Source organism: Octopus bimaculoides, chromosome 3 (genome assembly GCF_046866305.1).
Source record: "Octopus bimaculoides isolate indiv1 chromosome 3, ASM4686630v1, whole genome shotgun sequence".
In the NCBI taxonomy this organism is placed as follows: domain Eukaryota; kingdom Metazoa; phylum Mollusca; class Cephalopoda; order Octopoda; family Octopodidae; genus Octopus; species Octopus bimaculoides.
Window position 1 is genome coordinate 57,959,403 of NC_142930.1, and position 12,516 is coordinate 57,971,918.

Genomic DNA, 12,516 nt, shown 5'->3' on the forward strand with positions numbered 1-12,516 from the left:
GTGATCTATCACTATATGTCTAATCTAGATTTGTATTTCGCTATTAGTGTAGAATAATTTTGATTTAAAACAGACAATGTGTACTACATACGACTTTATATTGAAAATGACATTGTAAAAGACTCCAAATGTCAGACTAATGGATTTGGGAACATCATCTTTCCAGACCAAGCATAAAGATAAATTAAGAAATATAAAAAGGAAAAAATAGATCGCACTTGCAGATACACGTGATAGTAATATATGTTTGAAAGAAAAGACTGAGCTTGCTGCTTCGTAATTCCTTTTCTTTCATTCATTTTGACAAATAATTATTATATTTATGTATTTGTTTTGCAAGATACCTGATGTGAAATCCTGTGTTGAAACATATTGCTATACAAATCTTTTTATTGCCCTCTACCCTCCAACCCTATGCCTAACTACCAACAGACTGTGTCCTCCACTATCCATGACATCATTTCTTCTTCGCCCCACCAAACTCATTTCCGCTCTCCACTATTTACTTCTTTCCTAAAAACCACAAGCTCAACCATCCTGGCCGCTCCATTGTCTCCACCTGAATCTGCACCTCGGAATTGATCTCTAAATACTTCGACCGTATGCTTGCTCCTCCCAGTCGCTTTCCTCCACTCCAACATCCACGACACTACCATGTTCTCCGTGTCTTTAACTCTTTCTCTTTCTCTCCTGGCCCTTCTAAACTTCTCCTGACTCTTGCTATCTTCGCTCTTGATTAGAGTTTATATACGGTGATACCACACAACGAAAGCCTTCTTCCACTAAAACACGTTCTGGACCTTCGACCTAACCCCAACCTGACACCTCCATACTTCTTCATCCGGCCGAACTTGTTCTCTCCCTTAAGGGCTTCTCGTTCGCGGGTGACTTTTACCAACAATTCTAGGGAGTGGCCATGAGAACGAGAATGGGCGCCAACTATGCGAACCTGTTCGTTGGCTACGTTGAGGCCCAAATATTCTCACGATTCACTGGTCCTACTCCCAAACTATACGGTCGTTATATCGATGACTGTATCGGTACGACCTCGCTCTCCCGCGAACAACTAGACTCCTTCCTCTTGTTTGTCCAATCTTTCCACCCTGCTCTCGAATTCTCCTGCATTATTTCTAACTATTCTGTCGAATCTTGACATTTGTGTCACTATACCCCCACTCCGCTCTCACTACCTCCATCCACTACAAACAGACTGACTCACACTTCTACCTTAACTTCTCCTTCCACCCTCACACACCAAGCTCTCCATCCCCTACTCCAATTCCTCCGTCTGCGCAGGCTCTGCAGTGACGACCATGACTTTGAGTCTCAATCTCAACTCATGTCTCGCCACTTCATCCTTCATGGATACCCACTCACAACTAACCACAGTGCCCTTGTTACGGCACGTTCTGTGGACCGCACCACTGCTCTTTCTCTCCACACCCACCCCACCGTCTCCCGTTTCCCTTTACCTACCGCCCCTCCACCCTCCCCTGCAACGCACAATTCTTCGAACCTTGCAGTGACTCCAGTCTGGCCCCTCCACCTCTCACTTCTTCCGCAACCTACCCCCTTCCCTCCTTCAAACGAGCCCATAACCTACATGACTACTTGGTCCACAGTTTCTTCAGTAACCACACCTCCCTTTCTCATTCCCTACTGCCGCCCAGGCTACCGTACTTGCCCCTACCTCTCTAACACCACCATCCTCACAGGCATCCATCATCGTCCCTATCATATCACCGATTCCTTTACCTAGCAACGTCATATACTGCATCTCCTGCTCTTTCTACCCTTCCCTATACATAGATGAAAAGAGACGCCGCTTAACTGACTGGTTCGCGGTGCACGTCCGAGACATGAGACTGAGCAATGACTCCTCGGTCTCACGACATTTCCGCCCTACCAGTCATTCGCTACAACATATGTCTGTTTTCCGACTGTATTTGCACAGGGGACATCCGGATTCCCGCCTTCACCGTGAACTGAATCTAATATTCCATCTTCGCTCCTTTGCTTTTCCGTCGAATTTCTCGACATTTGTGTCACTATACACCACTCTGCTCTCACTACCTCCATCCACTACAAACCGACTGACTCAAACTTCTAACTTAACACTCCCTTTCTTTCAGCATTTTGTTTCAAAAAATTTTTCTAATCATTCGCGTTGCTTGACCACTAACTCTACACATTTCTTCTCATTCCCTCTCCGTTTATTTTCTCTTATTCATTTCTGTTGAAGATCGTAGGCTCAAAACATAAAAGACTTCTTCATTTCCCCGACAGTCAAACTAGTACACCTGCTTGTTGTTCATACACCTTTCTTCGTTATTTTTTCTTCTATAAATTTCAACTATATATATATATATATAAATATATATATATATATATATATATATATATATATATATATATATATATATATATATATATATATATATATATATATATATATATATATATATATATTAGAATGGAGCGTTTTTTCACGATTTTCGATTTCGTGATGGGGACAGAGCGTCAGATTTGTGAACGTACATCGAAATGAGTGGTGTAAAATCTCAGGACTCTATAACAATATCTTCTGTGAAAAAACATCGCCCCTACTTATATATTGACTATAAAATACAATTTTCATTGCATCTACTTCGAGTAGCTTTGAAATGACTGTGATGAAATTTCTCTGCAATACGACTTCAACATGTTTTTTCTATAACTTCATCTTCTGCCTCTACAAATGCCTAAAAGTATACAAAGATATCATAAATATTGTAATTTATCAAATTCAGTAACGTTTTCATGTAGATGTAAATTACAATACACCCTCCACCCTCTTTGTTGAGGCAGAAGATAAAGTCACATAGAAAAAATACATGGTAAAGTCGTATTTTAAAGTAATTTCATCACGGTCATTTAAAAGTCACCAGAAGAAGATGCAATGGAAACCGTATGTTATAGTTACTAAATCAGTAGAAGCGTTTTTTCCCCCATTTTTTCCATTTTCGATGCATTAGTGGCGACAGAAATTATTGTGGCATAGTTCTAAAATTTTACACGCGTTATTTCGATGTCCATTCACGAATGTACATAACAGTATACATATTTGCAGGCTTTTCATATAGATATATGTGTGTATGTACATATAAATGTGCGTATGTACACACAATATTAGGTAAGAGAAATAACTCAGGTTGACCAGTGGTATGTATATTTATAACAGATAGGAGTATATGTATTAACATCATATTCCGTAAAGGGGTGTCAAATTTGAAAGATTCTGGAATCCTGAGAGAATCTTCCCTTCCTATGCGGAGCTCATTTCAATTGCCTTCTCGTAACTCTGATACAGCAATAAGAGGTGTAAATGGATTCAATAAATCAAGAAATTTTTTGTATAATATATTATTTTCTACCTGCATTTCTCTATGGTGTTCACGTACATGATATTGGCCCCTCTGAGTTACATCCCTCAGCTCATATTCCTTTGAATAATGATAATTAGCTAATCGATAAATATGCTGTACACTTATATATATATGTATATTTATATAGGTCCTTTGGCAGCTGGAGATAGGTCACGTATCCATCATGACTTTTTCTTATCTCTAGACAATAAGCCTCTCCTTTTCATTAATGTTATGTCAGCTTTAAGGGGTTCTTTATTCACGATATTTCCCTTTCACATATGGTGCTTTTCTCAATTGCAATTATCCCCTTTAGAAGCAAAGATAATTTTAGGAAACAAAAAGATATTTGTTGCCTAGTAATTCTTATACTACACATTATATATATATATATATATATATATATATATATATATATATATATATATATATATATATATATATATATATATATATATATATATATATATATATATATATATATATATAAATATATATATATATATATATAAATATATATATATATATATATACATATATATATATAAGCACGTACATACATTGGAGACATATGCTCAGATATGAATATATGCGTGCTTCTGTATACGTGTATATATTCTCATAAATATATGAACACTTTCCATTTGCTATTATCATACCACTTAACATATTATGCAACCGTTCTTTCACTTCCAAGACCTCACATTGTTTACAGACTCACCACTCGGTTACGGGTGACATGACTCGGAATGTTTCTATATTGAAAGAGGATGGAAGACAATGACAAGGTCATGAGTGATTTTAGCATGTATGATACTACTCCGTGTGGGGATATGGATATATATATATATATATATATATATATATATATATATATATATAGGGAAAAGGATTTGAAAATGCAGAGGTCTTTTAAAGATGTTTATTGACTTGACCGGGTTCACTTATTTTAACAAATGGTTTTCAAAAGCAAAGTGAAAAGCTTTGCGGAACCATTGTGGTGTTAAAATTTAGTTAACATAGATGTATTAAAATACAGTGATAAGAGTCTTTACGAGAGGCATTGAGCTTAAAAGTTTACATAAAAGTGTTCACAATGGGCAGTATAATAAGGTCATAATTGTTTATACGTTCAACAGAAATCTTAAAGGTTTATAAGCATATATACAGAGTGAATTTGTAGACAGTAGTTGATACAAGAAAGCATGTATTGCTTTGTCAAAAGTTCATCAGAAATTATAATTGTTAATAAGGATTTTAGAGGAACGCCCAACCTTTTTTCTTCATCTCCAGTCTTGTATATGCCTCCAGTCTTCCGTTTACACACACACACACACACCCACCCACACACACACACACACACACACACACACACATATATATATACAAGGGGTTGCTAAAAAAATTTGTCTTTAAGGATATCACGAAACGCCTGAGTAGGTTTCCAGCCTTCGAAGTTCTTTCACAAGGCTGAGAAAATCTGAAGGATCGCTTCAATAAGCGTGTAAAGCTGAAAGGGGAATATGTTGAAAAAAATCACAATTAACTTATCCGCTTGTATTTCTTTTTACCTAAAATCAGAAACTTCATAACATCTCTTGTATATATGTGTGTATATATGTATGTGTGTGTCTGTGCGTGTGTGTGACTATGTGTGTGTATGTGTATGTGTTTGTGTATGTGTGTGTTTGTATAATTACATGTTTTTATTTCAGACATATATTATTGCAAAAGGTTGTAAGTAAAGAACCATTTATAGCAGTCTTTCTATCGATAAAATTGCTGTCTTGGTATTTATTGTTTTAGTATTTATGTAAATTCTTCCCATTTAGTTTAAAGTAAACAGCCGATAAACTTCGTATGATGGCTTTTATTATGTTACATCTCTCTTACCAAAGGAGGCAATTTTATTCTTAAGATTTACTTCAACTTTAAGAACCAGCCTTCATTTTGGCAAATTGTCAATTCGCTTCCTTTGGATTTCGGAAAAAACAATGATTGAATAAACTTTTAAGCAATACACCAGTCGCCTTGCTAATCGAACAATCCTATAAATCAACATTTATTGATATTATGGTCAGGAGTGCCCCGAAGCATCATAAACAATGCTGTGTGAATACTTCTATCTATTTATTAGTTCTTCATGTATATATATATATATATATATATATATATATAAATATTATTTCTAAATGTCTCTAAAGGAGACTACGGCAGCAGTACTGGGTACTAATAGTTATAGCCAAGCTAACATCGCAGTCCAGAAAAATAAGACGAATGCTGCTGTTAATTAGCGTCAAGAGGCCATCGCCTCCAGCTAGCTATATGGCATACAAACTTGTGTCCATTACAACCTTCGAATAGGGGAGGTCATAAGCTTCCCCACGGTGGTTCAAACATCCACAGATAAGTTTCGGGGTATTTGCCCCTAATCGATGTGGAGAAGCCGAACCCAGCAAGCGTCGCTGTTGACTGTATATATATATATATATATATATATATATGTATATCCACACATCCATACACACAGGCACACACACATATATATATATATATATGTGTGTGTGCGTATGAATGTATGTATGTATGTATATATATATGTACGAAGGTATGTATGTATGTAAGATGCGGCTGCGTGGTAAGAAGTTTGCTTCCCAACCTTATGCTTCCTGGGTGTCTGGTGTATTCTAATATAGCCTCGGGTCGACGAAAACCTTGTGAGTGGATTTGGTATACAGAAACTGAAAGAAGTCTGTCGTATATATATATATATATATATATATATATATATATATATATATATATATATATATATATATATATATATATATATATATATATATATATATATATATATATATACATATATATATATATATATATACATATACGTATATATACACATATATACATATATATATACACACATATATATATACATATATATAATCTTTTACTCTTTTACTTGTTTCAGTCATTTAACTGTGGCCATGCTGAGGCATGCCTTTAGTCGAGCAAATCGATCCCAGGACTTATTCTTTGTAAGCCTAGTACTTATTCTATCGATCTCTTTTGCCGAACCACTAAGTTACTGGGACGTAAACACACCACCATCGGTTGTCAAGCGATGTTGGCGGGGAGAAACACAGACACACAAACATATACACACACATACATATATATATATGTACATATATACGACGGGCTTCTTTCAGTCTCCATCTACCAAATTCACTCACAAATCTTTGGTCAGCCCGAGGATATGGTAGAAGACACTTACCCAAGATGCCACGCAGTGGGACTGAACCCGGAACCATGTGGTTCGTAAGCGAGTTACTTACCACACGGCCACTCTTACGCCTATTCTTTTATTCTTTTATGTTTCAGTCATCTGACTGCGGCCATGGTGGAGCACCGCCTTTAGTCGTGCAAAACGACCCCAGGATATATTCTTTGTAAGCCTAATATTTATTCTATTGATTTTTTTGCCGAACCGCTAGGTTACGGGGACGTAACCACGCCAGCATCGGTTTTCAAGCGACGTAGGGGAACAAACACAGACACTCACACATACATACATATACATACACACACATATACGCACGCACACAGAGTTTCCGTCTACCAAATCCACACACAAAGCTTTGGTCGGCCCGAGGCACAACGCAGCGGGACTGAACTCAGAACCATGTGGTTAGCAAGCAAGCTACTTACCACACAGCCAGCAAGATCAATCGACAACGCAGCGGGACTCAACTCGGAACCATGTGGTTGGTAGGTAAGATACTTACCACACAGCCAGCAAGACCAATCGACTCGAGTACTTGTTTTTTGAGAGCCTGTTAATCGCTCTTTTATCGCCAAGTCGCTAGTTTACATTGAGGAAAACAAACCTCCATCGACTACCATATAGTCGGGAGAAACACAGCATAAAGACGCACACACTCATACATACACGTCTGATGGGATTTCTTTCAGTTTCCATTTACCAAGTTCCCTCACAATGCTTTTGTCAACTGGGGCTATGAAATTCAGTTGCCGAACGTACCACACAGCTGAACTGGACCCAGAATCATGTGGTTGGGGCGCAAATACTTACCACACAGCCATAACTCTGCCTTTTTATATATGCTTGTAAGTTCATATGTATGCATACATTTACGATTTAAATATTATTTGTATAATGCACGAATATATGCACATATACATATCTGCATATAATAATGCTTGCACACACACACACACACACACACACACATATATATATATATACATACATACATATATATATATATACTCAGGGTATGTACGAATAATGCGAACACATTTTATACATAACAAGAACACTCAGAGAGCGCAAACCTACGCCAAGGCAACACCAACATCCTCTCAACGATTAGCCAGAGATAATTTTTAAAATGAGAATATCCGAAATTAACTCGACATCTCCCGCAATCCAAAATATTAGAAATGAACCCGACCGCTATCAAAAACAGGAAAAATAATCCAGAATCCTTGTCTGGTCTAGGATCGATCACAAGGCCAAGCATCCCTTAAAGTTTCATCGGAATCCATTTAAGGGTTCTTGAGATATATTGTCCACGGTCAAACAGAAAAAAAAAAAACACGAATAAAAGCAATACCTATGCCTTAGTGAAGGAGGAGGTAACAAGTATTCAGCTCTATTGACTTGACAAATATACCAGGGAAATGTATTTCATTGGTTGAAATAAACAGAACCAGTAAAATATTTACTGAACAAGCAGTGGAATAAACTTGACAGTAAAATCGAAAATGCGATCCTAGATGAAACGAAAAGTATTTAAATTCATGCATGGCCCTTGATCGGAAACTAATAAAGGAGATAAAGTGAAGATCAAAAACACTTGTCGGTCAATGACCTCTGCTTTTGAAGACTACGAAAAGCGATTGATCAGATGGGCATGTAAATCGAAGTTATTGCCCAACATGGAAGACTGTTCCTTCAGGGGTACTTGAAACTTGAAGTAAAGGTGAAGAGCAATAATTGAGTAGCCGAATGAATATAATTATACTCTATCTTATATAGCGAGTTCATTTTTTCTTGCATGTTATAAACAACGCTCTCATTCACGTACATACACCCACACAGATATATGTATGTATATGTGTGTGTGTGTATATATATATATATATATATATATATATGTCTATATATATATATATATATATATATATATATATATATATATATATATATATATATATATATATATATATATATATATATATATATATATATATATATATATATATATATATATATATATATATATATATATATATATATATATATATATATATATATATATATATATATATATATATATATATATATATATATATATATATATATATATATATATATATATATATATATATATATATATAATAATATAGATTTAATCAAAAGATTAAATGAGGTACTTAAAATGGTTGAGGCACCAGAATTTGGTAGGATAAAAACCAAAAACAAAATCAAGAGATTTGGTGAATAAAATTTGAAGTTAAGCAACAAAAATTCAATAGGTTATAGCAGTACGTACGTTTCGTGCAAGTTCCATTTGTTCATGTAGCGATAACACTACAGAAAATACAATGAAAATGTATCTTCAAAATGACTTTCTAAAATGAAATTCCTTTATGCAGGCGAGGAGTACATTTTCATTGTATTTTCTGTAGTGTTATCACTACATGAATAAATGCAACTTGTACGAAACGTACGCACTGCTATAACCTATTCAATTTTTGTTGCTCACGGTGGTGCACCAGCATGACCGCAGCCACTTGGCTGAAACACATAAATAAATAAATAAATAAATAAATATATATATATATATATATATATATATATATATATATATATATATATATAATAGTTATCACCAAGCCAACATGGCAGTCCCAAAATTAGGACGAAAGCTGCCGTGAATTAGCTCCAATAAGCCATCGCCTCTAGCTAGCTATGTGATACACGAAACCTGTGTCCTTTATAACCTTCGAACAGGGGAGGTCAGCAGTTTCCCCTTGCTGGTCTGGCATCTGCAGACTAGTTTCAGGGTGTTGCCCCTTGTCAATGCAGAGCAGCAAAACCAGCAAGGGGAAACTGCTGATCTCCCCTGTTCGAAGGTTATAAAGGACACAGGTTTCGTGTGTCACATAGCTAGCTAGAGGCGATGGCTTCTTGGAGCTAATTCACGGCAGCTTTCGTCCTAATTTTGGGACTGCCATGTTGGCTTGGCGATAACTATTAATTTCCAGTACCGCTGCCGTAGTCTCCTTTAGAGAGACTTAGAAATATTAATAACTCTCTCTCTCTCTCTCTCTCTCTCTATATATATATATATATATATATCAGTCTCTCTTTCTCCCGATCTCTCTTCGTATATATGTGTATGTGTGTGTGCGCGCGCGCGTGTGTGTGCGTGTGTAAGCGCAATGGCCCAGTGGTTAGGGCAGCGGACTCGCGGTCGTGGGATCACGGTTTCGATACTCAGACCGGGCGTTGTGAGTGTTTCATAAGCGAAAACACCTAAAGCACCACGAGGCTCCGGCAGAGGTGGTGACGATCCCTGCTCTACTATTTCACCACAACTTCTCTCACTCTTCCTTTCTGTTTCTGTTGTACCTGTATTTCAAAGGGCCAGCCTTGTCACACAGTGTGTCACGCTGTATCACTCCGAGAACTACGTTAAGAGTACGCCTCCATATATATATATATATATATATATATATATATATATATATATGGGGGGGGGTGTATTTGTATATACGTTCCTCTACACATACGCTACTGAGCAGGAGAGTCAGGTGGCCAGACCTTAACACCTTTTCTCTGTTCATTTTCTGAAATATTGAAATGGCAAGTGATAATACTAGCCATTGACCTGCATTATTAATTTTTTTTTTCTTATAACTAGCATGCTTTCGACTTGAATCACAATATTTAAAACATTTCAGATAAAGCTTCGTGAAAACTGTACTATCCTAATATGTGTTTGTATACATATATGTACATATATATCAATATATGCTTAAGTATTTATATATCTATGGATATATATAACAATATCTATGTATATGAATATACATCTATATATATACAGGTGTCTAAACAAAACAAAACGCACGTATGTGTAATGTATGTATGACATTCAAATATACATGCCCGATTTGAAATTGTGGAAATTAATCGGTTGTCGTATTTTATAATATCAACCCTATGAAATGAATTTTATGCTCGAATTCTACAGTTTAAAGTATATAATCTATGAAATATGGACAATTTCCAGTACAACTTTACGTTTTTTGTCTCGTAAACACAACCCAAAGTTGCGCTAACAGTAGTCATGTGCATGTATTACATCTAGATCTGTAAAGGTAAATATATAAATAAAGGTTTCAAATTTTGTCACGGGACCAGCAGTCTTAGGGTTGTAGGGAAGTCGAGTATATCGACTATTATTATTGAACTGGTATTTATTTTATCGACCCGAAAGGATGAAAAACAAAGTCGATCACGACAGTATTACAACTCAGAACGTAAAGACGGTTTATAGACCGACAAGCGTTTTATCCAGCGTGTTAATGATCCTGCCAACTAGCTGCGTTTTTCAGTCATTAATACTTCTACTGTTACTCCTAGAAGCAACACTGACTTTTAATATTAACAGACTTGATCCTTTACTTGTAATATATGATCAATATTTATGTTGTTCTTGTCAGCACTGATAACGTTTCTTTTTATAAGCGTCTTTCCTTTAATCACTTGTTCAAGTTTTGTAATATCAGGGTGGATTAAATATCGGATTTCTGACTAAAGTATTTCAATTAATTTTCCGCCATTTTCCACGTTTTATTCTGCTATGCAAACGCTGAATTGTGCTTCTTGTAACTCAGCAGATAAGATTATTAAAGTAAACAGGTTGATGGAGTTTGGGATGGGATTTATTAGAAACTGGTAGAAATGTTAATGTTGTGTAGTTTTACTGTTATACAATTTGTATCGATAAAAAGCAAAGCTGTATAAATAATGTTGAAATTTTCAAAACTGCAGTAGAAGTTATGTACTTACGTTAGCTGATAACCCCAAGTTGTTCAATCAGTTCGCACTTGTATTACATTAAGCAACGAAGTGACTGATTAACATAGTCGACAATCAGCCGTTGTGAAAATATAGGGTTACAATGCCTGTAGGCGGGACAGAAAAATCAGGCTTGATTACTGTTGGCCTTAACTACAATAAGCATAAAATAAATTTTCTATTATTATTTTAAATTGTTCGAAATTTAAATGTGCAAATGTTACGCCCATCTTCGTATATTTCTAACATTTAATATTTTGCTGCACTCTCAAGGCGGCAAGTTGGTAGAATCGTTAGCATGCAGGCCAAAATGCTTAGCGGCGTTCCGTCTGTCTTTACGTTCTGAGTTCAAATTCTACCGAGGTCGACTTTGCCTTTAGTGGGGTCGATGATATAAATACCAGAATTGCTGCCCTCGTTCCAACATTTTACTGCACACTAAAAGTGCAGAAGCATCAGAGAACTAATTAGATGATTTGGGTATTCTATTCAAATTATGAGTTAAAATCCTGATAAAGCCTAATTTGGCTTTTGTAAAATCAGTTTCACTCCTTCCAATATATAATCTATCACCAATGGGAGAAATCTATTTTTATATGTTTTCGCAACCAGTTTGCCCCCCCTCCCACAATTGATGGTTAATAGTTTGTCTCTTATTTCCAGTATTCATATTCAACTTTAAATAATGTTAACTTATAAAATTTTTGTATCTAGAGTCAATAAAAGAAATTTTAATATGTATGGTAAGATTGTTTTTGATTATATTTGCCATTATTTACATGTAATATAAACCATTATTAGTTGAAATAAATTAATATAGTAAATTGCGTTAGGCGGCGTGCTGGTAACAAATTTACTACGCCGGGCAACCTGCTTAGCGGTATTGTGCCTGTCTTTTCATTCGGAGTTCAGATTCCGCCGAGGTTGATTTTTGCCTTTCAAGGGTCTATAAAATGAGTACCTGTCTAGAACTGGGGCCGCTGTAATTGA

At 35.8% G+C, this 12,516-nt stretch overlaps 1 protein-coding gene across 1 annotated transcript in view; it reads right to left on the minus strand.

Moving 5' to 3' along the window:
- The window catches only part of LOC106875209 (asparagine-rich protein), a 50,871-nt gene extending 39,214 nt beyond the window's left edge, over positions 1 to 11,657 (minus strand). The window contains exon 1 of the mRNA XM_014923257.3: positions 11,518 to 11,657. The gene's annotated coding sequence lies outside the window, so the exon portion shown is untranslated. The remainder of the gene's footprint in view (positions 1 to 11,517) is intronic.
- Positions 11,658 to 12,516: the final 859 nt, after the last annotated feature.